Source organism: Carassius gibelio, chromosome A11 (genome assembly GCF_023724105.1).
Source record: "Carassius gibelio isolate Cgi1373 ecotype wild population from Czech Republic chromosome A11, carGib1.2-hapl.c, whole genome shotgun sequence".
NCBI classification, from domain to species: domain Eukaryota; kingdom Metazoa; phylum Chordata; class Actinopteri; order Cypriniformes; family Cyprinidae; genus Carassius; species Carassius gibelio.
In genome coordinates this window covers 11,721,315-11,737,254 of record NC_068381.1, presented here as the reverse complement: position 1 = coordinate 11,737,254, position 15,940 = coordinate 11,721,315, and the positions used below count along the sequence as shown (strand labels likewise).

The following is a 15,940-nucleotide window of genomic DNA, read 5'->3' as shown; positions in this document are numbered from 1 at the left end:
TATGTTGTGGTTTATATTCCAAATACTGTGCTTAAATATTTTCAACAGCAGGGTCAAGGTTTTTCAATGGCTGCCTTACCAAAAAATCACTGATATTCTTGAATTTGCTGTATATGAAATGTCTTCTCTTTGTACATTTATGATAGAGTACACATTTTAAGTAGCACTGCCTGCCTTTAATTAAAAGGACACCTTGATGTTATGGTTTAGCAACTAAATCTTTTCACAATGACTATCAAAGAAAGTCTGGTCTGTTTTGATATAGTAAAGGCCCTCTGCTGTGTAATGAGGAGATGCACTCAAGGTGGTCAACAGTTGCCACATCTGATCTGTTGTCTCTTTCGCACCATCAATACTTCTGATTGAGCAACAGGGAGCTTCCAAAAGACTTTAAGCTTGTCCTTGTTCAGTTGAAGCCCAGCTGCATCCTGTGAGCTCCCATCCATCTTAGGGTTAGTCTTTGACATCTGCAGGGAGATTGGCTAATAGGAGACTTGACCACAGAGGCACACCCAATGTCAGCTAATGACCCTGTAGGAAATTCAATTCAAAGCAGTCCATCTTCTGGCAGACACTCTGTTACAATGCTGCATAAAATTAAACTCCAAGCTACATGAAACATTTATAATTCGCACTAAAATGAATTGTAAATGGTTCCACAAATTCAGTGGAGCTAACCTCTCAGTCGCTCAGATGTCTGGTTGAAACTTGGTTGAAATCTGGAAGAGAGCAGGGTGCTCCAGAGATGCTCCCCTTGCACAAAAGCATGTCACAATATGCTAGCATATGTAGATCTTACAAGTCTGACCATTAAGCAACTTAGCAACTTCACAAACACAGAACATTTTGGAACCATAATGGGGCTTTTTCTTAAATGGGGTAATGGAATTTCTTGTAAAACCCCTTTTTTTAGTGGTGATGAAGACTGAAAAAAAGAAATACATATATTCTTGTCCAACACTAGGCGAATCTTACCACAATCTCCTATGCTGCTTGTCACACACAAACCAAATAAACAGTCAGCTTTATGTAGCAGTGGAAAAAGTTGGGAAGGAGAATATCTACAAAGACTCCTCCTTGCAGTCGTCTCTGACTTGGGCCTCACATGGTACCATTTCATTTCTTACTACAGCCTGTCCTTGAATACTGAAGAGTTATTGTGTGGAGAGCAACTGTGTGGGTTTTGGAAACTTGTGCATTTTTGACCCATTTTACCTTCCCTGTGCTTTCCACAACCTCCATATTCACTACCAAACCATGAATATTATTGTGTGTGTCACACTGAATGGAACCAACATCACAACAGTTTCAGTCCATGATAGAGCTAAGATGGATGCAAAACATCCCCAAATACCACAAGCAAAAAGTAGCTCATCAAAAAAAAAAAAAAAAAAAACAACAACATTCAACACTGCCGAATTTGAGAAAAAAAAACCTGTTACTGAGAAGATTACCTGTCATCGATTTGTAAAACAAAAACGTTTCAAAAGAAAATGTCTTCTGTAAACACTGAAAAGAAAATGTGTGATTTTTCATGGCCGATTCCGATACCAATTTTTTATAAGCAAACTGCCCGATTCCAATACCGATTTTTTTTATTTATCTTTAAGCAACAAACAAAAAAGAAGGAAAGTGTGCATAAACAAGATGTTTATTTGGTATTTAATTGGCCAAACTGGCTTTTAGCTATTGAAAACAATAACCATAACCATATGAAATTAACGGCAGTAACTGCACAGTAAGCAGACTACATTTAATACAAACATGGATGGTACAGACATCAGTATTTAGCTTTTGTATTTGAATTGGGTAGAAACTACATAGAACTGGCCTTAAATTAAAACATTAACTGTAACCATGTGAAATTAAAGGCAACAACTGCATAGTTTCTACAATCCAGACAACACAATCAACAGACATTCAGTAAGATGTTTCTTAATCAGCATTCAGTACTTGTTTTAGTTTTAAAATTTGGTTTTAAATTTAAAAAAAGTCTTTACCAGTGAGACTAAATAAAAGTATGCTATCTAAATACATTTATTCCAAAATGTTAAAATCAAATAATGTTGGTACGAATAAAACAAAGATGCAAAGTGTTTCATTTATCCAATTAAAAAAAAAATTAGGGTGATGATTCACATCTATGTTTTTTTTTTTTTTTACCTGAGACCATGAAAAATAAATAACTATTGTCTCAAGTAAAAAAAAATTTAGATGTGTATCATTACCCTCAAATTTTTTAATTGGATGAACGAAACATTTCAGTGTGCTACAGCAGGTGATTTTTAAATCAAATTAATGTCAAATGTAATTTTAAGGTAAAATAAAAATAATCATCCTATACAGAACTGACATTTACTTCTGTCTTTTCAAGTTCTACTTTACAAAAAAAAAAAAAAACATTCCAGTTGTGTCAAAGTTTAGTCCGTTTTGTTTCTCATCCAACACGTGAGAAGTTGAGCCCCCTCCAAATTTAGCAGCTGGAAGGACTTTGAATTGAGTTGGTGGCACAGGAGCTGCATGGGGTGGCAGTGCAGATTGTTTCTTATCCAGCCAGTATTTACCAAAAGGCAGAGCTGATTGCACTAAGAAAGGCCCAAATGAACAGTTTCCCAGAAGACTACCAACTGTTAAAGAGTAGAAAGCCCGTTCATTTTAACAGCCAACTCCTTTGTCTCTCTCCAGAATGCGACCAAGCCAGCAATCTAGTCGATTCAGAGGATGTTTAGAAGGCCTCGATCTAAGTGCAGAACACCCTGAGAAGGTTCTTTCAACCCAGAGAAGCCGTAAAGAAACACCAGCAAACATGTCTTGAATGCTGTAAAGCAACACAGAAAATGGTCAATATTCCTCCACCTAGACTTCGGTTATTTAAACCTGCATTCCATTCAGCTGGAATGGATTGTTTTGGACCACTGGTCAAGGTGGGACATCGGACAGCGAAGAGATGGGACCTTTTATTCAAATATCTGACCACTTGGGCAGTGCACCTCGAAGTTCTGACAGCGATGGACAGTAATGCCTTCCTCATGGTGATAGGTCGATGTGGGAAACCCGCAGAGTAATATTCAGACTAAGACACCAACTTCCGAGGTGGTGAGACAGAACTTAAAGAGGCTTTCATCAGCTCAGTCAGGATCTACAGCAGCAGTTAGCTAAGCAACAGGTGAACCATTTTCTTCAACCAGTTTATTGAATCGAACTGTCCGAAAGAACTACTGGTGATCCAAAAACTGATGCAATCGGTTCTTGACTTGTGAACGAGTCATTATCTTGGCTCGGCTCGGTGTTCATCTTCAGTTCTCTCTTCACAGCAGTTCAGTCAGTGTACTGTTTGAGTAAATGAATTACACCGGGATATTGGTTTGTTTTAACTCGGAGGGAGTGTCAGCCACATTAAAAAAAGTTAACAGCTTAAGTCATTTGTGGATTAATGCGTATTGGAGACGTGAACTATATAAAACGATTCAGTTCGATTTGGCTATTTGTGATGCGATGCTTTGCTGGTTGTGTGCTGTAACCAACCTGCAAAACTGTTTATTCCAAATACCCTCAATCAGTTCAGTAATTGAGCGCTCCCTCACTCTTGTCTTTTAAAACATTTAATTAGGAATCTAAGTGTATCTGTTTAATGGGTCCGTCACACTGTCGTAGACATTAATCCCTTTCACCCTACTTCTCTCTCTTCATCCGAATCTCATTCTCACTGCCTCACAAGGGCATCTGACAGCTTTCATCTTTCAAATGAATGGGGGTTGGTCAGAAAATGCCAGAGACATTGACAAGGTTGCTAAATCTTGAGGAATGGTGTTTTTGACAGTGGATAGGTCCATGCTTGTTTCGCTGTTTTCTGTTCGTTAGCAGCTTTGATTTCAACACGGCCATCACAGGAAGTGAATCTCTCTCTCTCAATACAATTCAAATTAAATATGGGAGAATAATAATGAAAAAATAACAAATGTTCTCACATCAGTTTCGGGCCTGTAATTACAAATCGTACACAAAGTACCTTTGGCAGGTTCATTTGAAGAATGTTACATCTGAGGCTCTTGCTCATCTGTGGCTGATGATGACTACCACTGTACCTCAGACTAATACCCTATTCATTCTCTTCCTTAAATGTGTCACAAGTGGGAACATGATGCGTTTAAAGATGACACAATGAATGCAATCTCTGTAAGCTGCCCTGATTGGGAATTTTCTTTACAAGTCTTTGTCATTGTTGTCATGGTCTTTAAAAAAAAAAAAGAAAAACAATTTTTTATTCAATCTTCCACCCAGGCTCTATGCCGCCCACCATGGCCCACAGTACAAGGCCATCAGTGGAGGTTGAACGTGGGACCTGTCGATTGACTAACAGTTGCACAGGGAGACATCAGTGATCGTTATGTAACTGCCATTGCAGCGTGGGCTGCAGGAACAGCGCTATCATTCTGATAAAGTCAAGAAGGCTGCCGTCTCATTAAGCTAAGGCCAGTTTCTCTCACTAAATTATAAGAAACAGCCCCAGTATAACAGAATATTATAAAAAGGCTCATTTATCTGTTAATGTTAAAAGTACTGCATTCAAAGGCACTGCTTCGCCTGGGGTTAGGGCTGCACAATTAAGCGCATTCGCGATTGTCATGTGTGTCTTGTTAGTAAAGCCAGTTCTTTGATTAGCAGTAAATATCCATCACCTGCTTTCAAATGGAGCGTCACTTACTACACAGAGCCGTAGTTCTCTGACAAGCTACGCAATATCGCGTTCATAATAACATGCGATTCCTCTGCGATTATGATGCGATATTGCGTAGCTTGTCAGAGAACTATGGCTCTGTGTAGTAAGTGACGCTCCATTTGAAAGCAGGTAATGGATATTTACTGCTTTACTAACGAGACGCGAATGAAAATCACATGCGATTAATCTAGCAGCCCTACTTGGAGTGTAAACTAGGTCCTGAAAATTTGCTTGGCTGCATCTCCAATTTTATTTTTATGCTAAATGCCTCGTAACCCCACACAGTATGAAACACAACAGCAGCATTTTACATTGCAGGCTTAACAAAACCAGGAGAACACAATGTGTGACTGGACCACAAAATAAGGGTCAATATTTTGAAATTGGGGTTTATACATCAATTTAAAAAAAAAGAAGAAGAAAGCTGAATAAATTGGCTTTCCATTGATGCATGGTTTGTTAGGATAGAACAATATTTGGCCGAGATACAACTATTTGAAAATTCATATTGAATTGAAAATCACCTTTAAAGTTGTCCAAATGAAGTTCTTAGCAATGCATATTACTAAACAAAAATTAAGTTTTGATATATTTACAGTAGGAAATTTACAAAATGTCTTCATGGAAAATGATCTTTATTTGATGTCCTAATGTTTTTTGGCATAAAAGAAAAAGCATACATTTTGACCCATACAATATATTTTTGGATACTGCTACAAATATACCACAGAGACTTAAAGGGATACTCGACCCAAAAATGACAATTTTTGTCATTAATCACTTATGCATTATGCAAAAAAAAAAAAAAAAAAAACGGTTTACCTCAAATATGCTCAATTAGCTTCTTAATCAGTCAGTCAAGCATTATATTATGGTATTAAGCACTATTTAATTATATAACTTTAGTGATTAGAACTAAAACTTGATAACCATGTATGAATGCATATGTGTCATTTTGGGTTTCTGTAAAAAAATTAATATATGTATTGTAATAGATCATATTATTTATTAAAATATACTACTACTAATTCTACTACCATACTAACAATATACAATGCATTATGGATTGATGAGCTGCTGGGATCATGAATATTTATCACGTTGTCTGCATTCGGTAGAATTGACCAAACAGGGACGGTAGTAGACGAGCACCAGCCAATGAAATTGCCATTTGCGCATTAGCTCTGCTCTCTACCGGAGAAACCGGCATATTTTCTGCTTATTCGGAAAAGTTGAATAATTCTAAATGAACTCCATTATTTTGACAAGAAAATACAACAAATAATAGTTTAAATATAGCGTGTCGATTCAGCGTGGTGAGACTCCCTCGCTCTCCATGTGTGAGAAACAGCGCTATCAGCAAAGCGATGGCGATTCTTGCGCCTTCACACAGAGTTTACAGAGCGTCAGATACAGGTGTGCTGTGCGTCCATTCAGAATAATTGAAAAGTACAGATCACTTATGGAGAGAGAACTCTGAAGCGCTCAGTCAGTGTTCACCAAGTGAAAATCTGCTAATCTTATAATAGCCTTGAACACACACACTATCGAGTAAAATCTAAGAATTTATTAGCTAATGACTAACAATAGACATAATTTAGTCGCCCAGAGTAAAATTTGGTCGCATATGCAAGTGATTTACACGCAATGTAGAGAGTTGTTACACATATTTAATCAGACAAGTATGACAACCACTTTGCCATGTAATGCAGTACCTACCCAAGCATCCAATATGTTGCACTGTGATTACATTAAGAGCAGAAACAGAACCTGGAAACACATCCCAGAACCTGGAAACCCAGTAATGGTATCTGTCATGTTTACAAACACACACTTAAGGACACACACTCTCTTCACTTACTAGCTATTGATACAAATGCAAACACCGTTAAAAACTGCTGAATCACCAGGAATCACACACACTCAAACATTGTACACACAAACACACCCCTAGTATTTCATTAAACATCACACAGAAGTGGGAGGGTGAAAGATAAATGGAGACAGAAAAGAATAGGAAGGGAAAGAGAAATGCAGTGATTGAATGAAGGCAAGAGGAAAACGAAAAACTAGATGAAAAAAAGCACATCTTTGGGGGTATGTCCTCCCAGGTGATAACAACAGAAGTGTTGAAGCTCACTGTGATTGGAACGTACAATAAAAAAGCATGTTTGTTTTTCCAGGCGAAGGAGTATGAGCATCTGTTACAGGCAGGCCACTCTTTTTATCTCAGTCAGCAGAGATCTTTCTCCTGCCACTCCATGCTGGGCAACCTTGCTTCCACATGCATCCACGCTCCGTGGAACCCCACCACTAATGCAAAATTATTCATGCATTTATTTGCGCATTCACCATTACACCAAAGCTGAGCCAATGTGACTCGCAGCATCTCTGCAAGGTTCATTGGTCATGCTCTTTTGCCATCAGACCTGAGCATGCACACCATCGCATCTGACAGAGGAGAAGGAAACAACATGCAGATGCTAAGAATCACCTGACCTCTGTAATCATTACACTGCCACACTTAACCCTGCCACACTTAACCCTGGTACAAATGTTCTCCTGTTTAACAGTGCTAATATCCTAAAAACACTTCATTACTTATTCACGTGACCACGTAATCTTTAATAAATATAAATAACATTTGAAAAGCACTTTAAAGCCCCTCCTGCTATTCTTATTACCATAATACAGAAATGTATGCTGTTTTTTTTTTTCCTTTTTTTTCAATGTACAGTAAAAAGTATTTGGGAATTCAAAATGTCACAAAAATTCCAAATGCACAATGGTAATTAGAATTTAAGGAGCGGCATTATTTACAGGTAATTAGACAATGTCAAAATGTTTTGAAGGTCCTAAAAATAGGCTTGTTTTCCTTTAATCAAATTTCTAAATACAAAATATTTCTCCAGCTTTTTCCATGAAATGATACCAGAGCACGTTTTGATTAGATTCAACTGAAATTGCATCCTTATGTTACAGCATGCAAGATCTTCTACTTCCACTAACAAGGGCCTTATTTTCCATTTTAGCCCAATTCAACAGGTATCCCAACACTGTTTCATGCAAAACAATCCCTTGTTTTTAACACAACAGTCTGAACTAAGGCTGCTCGATTATGACAAAAATCATAATCAATATTATTTTGGTCAATATTGTAATCACGATTATTTAACACTATTATGAGGGAGACATATGACCAAAACTGTATATGAGCTATTTATTTAAAGAAAGTGATACATATCAAATATGTTTTTTCTGTAAATACGGTTGCTATGATATCTACATTGTAGAGACCAGCGGAATTTCAAACAAACAAAATGTCCCCAAAAAAATTATTGAAAAATATAGAAAATAATAAAACTGTCAGTAATAAAAAGCAAAGGACAAATTCAATAGACTAAAAAGATACAAATGAAACAAACTGCGTTAATGTTTATTTTATGCAAGTCTCAAGCAGTTTACAGCCTACTACAGAAATTAATAATCAAATGTAAAATAAAACCGGAGTCTTCACTGTAAGAATTAAACTTTTTTTTTTTTTAAGCTACAAAAGTCCTTAGTGTTTGCTAAACTTTCTGCCATTTTTTAGTGATTATACAGCATGTTGTTCGTTTTTGTTAAGGTTGTCATTGTATCTTGTTTTAATATTGCTGTGCTTTTTAATGAAAATATAACAATGAATCGATCTTTTGTTTTAGTCTTATCCTTTATTGTAAAAGGTGACAAGATCGTGAAATCAAAGTGAAAGCATCGAAGCCGTGCTTATAACAGAGCAAAAGAGGGACTCCCGTTCACAAAATTCAAAATCAAAAATAATACTACTGATAATGATCAAAAAGAACGGTTGAATGTTAACCACTTTCATTTCCATATAGGCCTAACTACAAACTATGAAAAAAGTTCATCAGCATGCATTGATTAATCCCATGTTGTAGCGCAAAAAAATACAATAAAAAAATAAACCCTTGTGCTCATGACCAGTTAGTCGCAAAAGATCAACCAGTGGGAATAATGAGTGTGGAGCACTGATTTGCCCAGCTCCCCGTCAGTGATCAAGCACCCCCTCAGCACCTTTGTTCAAAATTCAATGGCACCGCCCGTCTGCGTGCAAGCGACTTCGGTTCCCGCAGAGCACGCTTTTTTTTTTTTTTTCCAGTCCTGTCTTTCTTTTTGTTTGTTTTGTTTTAAGAAGATATAGCCTACAAGATGAAGTATGTTTTTAAAAGCCGATTTTTATGTGTTTTAATATGTTGGCTAACGTTATATGAAGATGAAGAAATCTGTTCCATTGTTCTGCATTTTTCCCCAGCTTAATTTAATAATAAGCATTGGCTGACGTTGAGTGTGTGCTCTTTTTTTTCACAACTGCCTAAAATTAAATGATGATAACATGAGGCAAGTGTAGGCTATGGCATAAGTATGACCTATTTTTCGCGGAATTCATTGAGGGATTTGACAGTTTGATTCATAGAATAATTATTTCAAATGTAGGCTATTATATACAAATATGTATGCACAAAGTTACTTTTTTTTTTTTTTACTATCTTTTGGGGGGTTTCTTGCTTTTAGACTAGTCGACTAGTTGGATTACAAAACTTAAGTTTAAACAACAGTCAAATTAGTCGTTGCGCACCAGTGTCCCTGTCTGAGGAGGGAGGCTGAACAGTACAATTCTCCCCTAATTAGAGGGAACAGATGCTCTGCAGGGTAAACAACATGTTACATGTACAACAATTAATTGCATCAGTTGGCTGGAGTAATAACTTAGGAAAACTTCTTGATAGCTCCAAACACCCCCGCCCTACAGGTTATGTAAAGGTTAAAGCATGCACAAGCACACCCACACACATGAACGCTTACACAAGTGTTTGTTCGGCTGTGATATCTGCTTACTAATGTCCTCGAGAAAAATATTTACTAATTACTAATAAATTCCCCTGAAACACAAACTGTATTTGTGCAAACACACAACGCTCCCACATTTACACATGATGACACAGTGATCTAAGTGAGTTTCAATCACTCTTCTTTGATTAATAACAATACTTGAAGCATGGGATGGATTCTCCTAGATTATGGGATAGGTTTAAATGTGATCACACCATATCTCTCAAGGAAGGACTGACCTTTATCTTGATTATTTTGAGGGCATACGAAACATCTCGCCTATATTCACCTCACCCTCACACAAGCAAAAGATTAGCTTTTGAACATCCCCTGTGGGCCGTGTAACAATAAGGTGGCTTTCCAGTTTACACACAAGTAGACTGTGAATGTGACATGATAAACAAACTAACCTGCTATGATTTGTCTCACAGTACGTTCTGCCCTCCAAAACATCAAGATAACATTTTAGCCTGAGGGAAAAACAAGTTTAAACCTAAAAACAATAAACATAACCTGACCTTTTGAGGGTCAGGAGTCCTGAAGTGGACTTCACGAGAGTAAGTTACCATGTACGTTACACAAATAGTTAATCCAAAAATGAAACAATTTTACGCTAATGTTGTCTAAAACCTGTTTGACGATTTTTTTGTTGTTCTGTGAAACACAAAGGATGTTTGTCAGAATGACAGCCTCACATCAAATCTCATTGTATGGGAAAACATTAAATGGAAGTAATTAACAACTGATGCATTCTGCTAAACGTTCATTTTTAGCTGAATTTCCTCTTATTAAAATTTGATGTAATGGAGGGAGGGGGCTTATAACGTAATTTGATATTTTAAAGCCATTTGTCACGATTAATGTCACCGTTTTATCATCTCCTCGGGCTGCTGAGGCTAACGATCACAAGACACCCAGAGATCTTTAAACCATCGATATCGCAAACGATATGCAAATATTCGTAACTTACTTTAACATTACACAAACCAGAAAGCCTATGTGCCTCGTGTTCTTCTCTTTCTGACACAACTGGGCAGGGTTTTTTCTCCTTACAGGAAAGAGAATCGAAGCTCTTCACGGAGAACAAATTGCAGGGTTTCCCTTTCGACGCAATAGCACGAGGACACACCCAGAGAGAGGCGCGGTGGACGTTACCCAGGCTGGTGACGTCAGAGGGATTGACTGGTTACCTCTTTATCAATCAGCAGCCTCTTTTGCTCTTCACACGAAATGCACGCGTTTATTTCTGCCCATTAAAAAAAGACTGTTAGCCAGTAGTGCACAACGCAACATAATATGACTGCACTGACAGAAATGATGAAATGTCACTAAAATACGCTAATACATAGATAAATAAAATCAAGAACGATACGCGTAGCGTTCACATGAAATTGACACGTTAGTGGAATACAAAAAAAAAACAATTTTCACAGTTAAACTAGTGTAATATCTGCAAACAATTCAATAGCTCACTTTAAAGCTGTGCAGAAATGATTACTTGCAACAGGCAAAAACAGGTCTCGTGAGCAAATACGGCGCGTCTCTGCGGAACAAGATGGAACATGCACGCGCACACCTGTGGATAGGATAGTCAAAGGGAAGGAAATGAGTAGAATAAAACAGGAAAAATAACAAACCTACCTTGGGTCTGAAGGGTTGTCAGAAGAGGTGAAAGCCGCACATGTTCTTTCTCATTCAGCGCATCAAAAACAAGCCTTCTCCTCGAAACTCTCAATGAAGAAACACACAAAAGGTCTCCAAGTAAACGCTTGCACGGATAGTCAATGTCTTTTTTTCGCTTGCAACCCGTGTTTGTTTACTCTGCATCTGAAAACTAACTTTAGAATCGATACCAGTCAACCAGCAGGATGGAATTAGTCGCTTTTCCTACGTGCAAAATGTGTGCCTGTCGCGTTTAGGCTAAACACGTTTTATATCACGCCTCTGAGAAGTAAGAAAGCCCGTCTGCTCGAACCCAAAGTAAACAGCCTTTTCTCGTCCAGAGAAAAGAGGAAATAATCACAAGAGAGATTGAGGTATGTTCCGCTTTGGTTACGGAACGCTAACGCAACAGATCCAAGTTTTGTTTGGTTTTCAGCCTTGTTTTCTACGTATTAACTGCTCTGTTTGTTGTCCTCCCGTTTACCCGCCGGGAAAAGCGCGGACAAACGCAATCTTTTTCGCGCAACGAAATAGACAGCTTAAATCACTGGTTGCCGTGGCTGGAAATCGAAAGAGGGAAGATAGAGAGATTCGTCTGAGGGCTGGGAGAGCTGCGGCGGAGAGGGAGGGACTTGTGTGGGATCAGTCGTTTAAGGTGGATCATAAGGAACATTGAAGCAAATGAATGGACAGATACTGGAACTCCCAACAGCTCGAGTTGCTAAACAGTGTAAATTATAAAGCCAGAAATGTAACTTGGACGCAGTGGCGCGACACTGTTTGGAGCAGAGATACTTTTACACGATTAAAATTGATCAGAACCTGATTTTACTCATAAAGCCAGCGGTGTCGAGAGCTTTTTATTTTGTAGTCCTGAAAATCAGAAGAGATTTAGCATTTTCCAGCCAGCAACTTTTATTTAATTTTATATCATTTCGATTTTTATAGCGGTTTTGTGTTTGATTAAAATGAATACATTTGTCGTATTTCACATGTAAATTTTACAGCCGTAGCCTATTTACTGAAAAAAAAAAGTTTGCAACAAATTTCTACAGAAGTACTACAACTACCACAAGGATGCGTGTGTATGTGCTTGACAAGTCAGAAGGCAATTGTAGTCCTAACATAGCAACCGAAAATTCACATCACTCCAGTCCATCAGGTGGCGGAAATGCATCTCAAGTTGGTTTGCTAATGTCCAATGTGGCCTAATGGTTAGAGAGTCGGACTCCCAATCGAAAGGTTGTGAGTTTGAGTCCCGGGCCGGCAGGAATTGTGGTGGGTGGGGGGAGTGCATGTACAGTTCTCTTGTCACCTTCAATACCAAAACTTAGGTGCCCTTGAGCAAGGCATCGAACCCCCAACTGCTCCCCGGGCGCCGCAGCATAAATGGCTGCCCACTGCTCCGGGTGTGTGCTCACCAAGGGGCAAGGAACTCGACCGGAAGTTGAAGTCGGGTGGGGGCTGCCATCTTTTAGCAGAACTTCACTTGCGTTAGCATTCCCATTGACTCCCATTCATTTTGGCGTCACTTTGACAGCGAATAACTTTACATCTGAGGCGTTTAAAGACTCTGTTTGTCCATTATTTATTTCTAAAGATACACGAAAATGTATAAAGGGCTCCATTACCTTCTATGTTACATTATGGCCCTGTAGAAACAGTTTTTGTAAAAAATAGGCTAACGATTGCGTCATAACCACTCGGCTCTCTGTCGCATTACCGTACAGACAGGAGGAGAAGCTCGCAGGCAATTAACTTAATATGGCGTACTGGCGTTACATTTTAAAATACTATACAAAATAATTAATCAGAATACTTACTCCTGCTCACTCACGACAAAGAACTCCCCGCTCAAGTTCGCCGTCTCTCCAAGATTAACGATGGCAGTTTGCACGCACAGCCATTTAGAAGATTTACATCTGGCAGACAGGTTGCTGACGTCGTCAAGCTTCGTTTGAGTCTGCGCGTCAGAAACGGAAGTGCTAAAAAACGCTAAAACTGGGCTTCATTTGTCTCAATTGAGTTCCAATGGGGTCGCTGTGTCCATTTCTTTTACTGTCTATGGTGCTCACACCATGCTTGGCTGAATGTCACTTCACTATTAATGTTATTGATCAAGTAAAGTATCAGCCAAGTACTTCTACACAGTCATGTAGAGTAGATGGTTGTAAGCAATGATTTCAAGTTGCAAATGGCAGGAAAAAAAAAAGAAGAACTACCGTAACATCAAATTTAGGATTTTTGTCGTTTTACTTCAACATGGTTTTGAACATTGGAGAGACGTATTTGGCAACTGCTCAAACTACCTGTTTCAAAATGAGAATGGGAGGGATTGAAAACTAAGATCTCACATTTCACACCAGGGAATTTTTTTTTTTTTTTTTTTTTTTTTTTTTTTGGGACCAAGGGCATGATAACTGAAAATTGTAACATGATACAAGAGAACTGTAATCAAATGGGCCTACATAGTGGTGAACAAACAACATTTATATTATAGCCAGACATGCAATTTTATCAGTGTTTTGAAACTAAGCTCATGCTGGCTTCCTCACTTTAACTAGTAGCCCACAGGTGGCCCATTACTGTTTGGTAGCCATGGTTACCTATAATTCTGTCATTATTGCATACTCTTGAAAGGGTGACTGCACCATGTCTTTTGAGATTCAGATGTTTTTATTCCTTGGACAGTTCTGTAACTGTAGCATTTATATAATGAGGCTGGGGCCTTATGAGTTTCACAATTATAGTGCGATTGGCACTGTTTAGTTTAGAAAAGCTGTAATACTGTTTTAAAAAGAAAACCCTTCATCTTTCTGAGATGAAAGTGCTAAGAATATTTTATTAATGCTTAACAGAAGACAGGAAATGAAGCAGCAAGATAGGACAAGGAAGATATACTCTCCTGAATGTCACATACGTACATGCTTGACTATGAAATTTAAATCCATATCAGTTATATCATGTATAGGGCACAATGCAACCAACATAGATTGAAAAGGGTAAAACTTCACACTGATATTAATACTCCAAAGTAAAAGTCAACAAATTTCCACCACTCAGTCCTGATGAAAACCAAGAGGTCGAAATGTTGCATTGGTGCACAGACATTTGTGATCATTTTAAAAGATTAGATCCCCACGGCTGATGATATTGCAACATCAGGCTTGTTACACTGTGCAAAGTCATCATTTATTTAGATGCTAAGGAGAACTAAAACTTCATGTAGTAATCTTCTTCTCCTTGCATCTTGAGGCACCACTTAAAAGCTCACAGGCCAAATAGTGTTGCAAAAAATATCAGTGTTCCTTCCTTTCCAATAATCATCTGCTGTATTTGGTTTTCTGTTATTTGTTCATCTACACGTCAATGCTCAAGGCTATTTTACATACCAGTATTTACATAGGCAGGCTGTCAACAGATCTGAAGAACTACATTAAGAAAGTGTAGGCTCCCAATACACAAATGTTCCCCTTGGAAAGCAGAAACTCAACATGTATGGTGTGAAGCATAGGGGAACATCCCAAAGGACATTTTTGCTCCTATAAGTCATAGATCTGATTTTGAAATGGCATATTTACATTTGATACAAGTGTTGTTGCAGCAGTAGATTGCAGAAGGTTAGAGAATGCAGCTGGCAGCCAAGAATAAACCGCTGATTGTCCTCCTACCAAACACACATGGGATGGATGATGATGTATGAGTGCTACAGAACAGCCACATTGCACAGATGGTCAAAAATCTTCTTTAAAGTGAAAAAATGCAATGCTTTCTTATGATGTATGGACCTTCATTGCTAATGGGCTGAAAGATGATTCATTCAAACCTTACTGTTCATCTCAGCTGTGCCATAAAAATAGTCTTGCCCCTTTTAGGTCTCATGAACCAGCTCTGCAAGGTCAGTTAACTAAACAATTAAGACAAACAGTCCTCACTATGTTATAGTAATGATAATCATCTCTATAATGGAGTCTTTTAAACAGAGCTCTCAAATCAACAGCCTGCTTTTGCTTGCGCTATTAAAGCACACAAATGACTCAATGATGCACCAAAGGACAAACGCGATGATTAGAGCAGTTAAAAAAATGTCTTTGCAGATTTAGAAGTATTCAAAATATGAAAATAAAAGTACTGAGTTTGTGTTTGTTATGATCTGCGGAAGCTATGGGAGTCACAGAATTGCAGAAAAGTGTGGTAAGCGTAAGCTTAAGAGTTAGCATGTAGCCCATCCAGAGACGAGGAAATAAGATGTCTGCCTGAAGCTTTAAAGGCGTTTCTCAATTGTAGTTTTCCTTTGTGAGTTCAAATATTACCTTTACATTCTAATTTTGGCAAATATTTGAGAAAGAAAATGGGCTGTGGGGTCATAAGTACTGATCAGGAGAACATAAAATCCAAAGAAGTTGAAATATGTATGTATTAATGTATGTATTCCTTCATTATTCTGTTTGTGGGTTCCAGCATTTTTATTTAATGGACAATTGTTTTTCAAAGATTAATCATCTGTAAAGTCATTTTGCTAAAATATATTTATTGTATTTATATATTATATAAGAAATAACAATAATAATAAATGACAATGCAAAATCCAAATTTTTTTTCTTTGACAGTTATCCATGACTGTTTTCACTTTACATCCGCCCAAAACTTTATGATTTAAAGTATGTT

The 15,940-nt window shown here is 37.9% G+C and overlaps 1 protein-coding gene across 4 annotated transcripts in view; it reads right to left on the bottom strand.

The window, feature by feature from the left end:
- LOC128022362 (plasma membrane calcium-transporting ATPase 1) overlaps positions 1-11,910 on the bottom strand; it is an 80,838-nt gene extending 68,928 nt beyond the window's left edge. For 2 of the 4 annotated variants that reach the window (XM_052609832.1, XM_052609830.1), the window contains exon 1: positions 11,252-11,897. The gene's annotated coding sequence lies outside the window, so the exon portion shown is untranslated. Of the gene's footprint in view, positions 1-10,580; positions 10,731-11,251 lie in introns of those variants that run through there. The other 2 variants (XM_052609829.1, XM_052609828.1) reach the window with 2 other exon arrangements.
- Between the last annotated feature and the right edge of the window lie 4,030 nt (positions 11,911-15,940).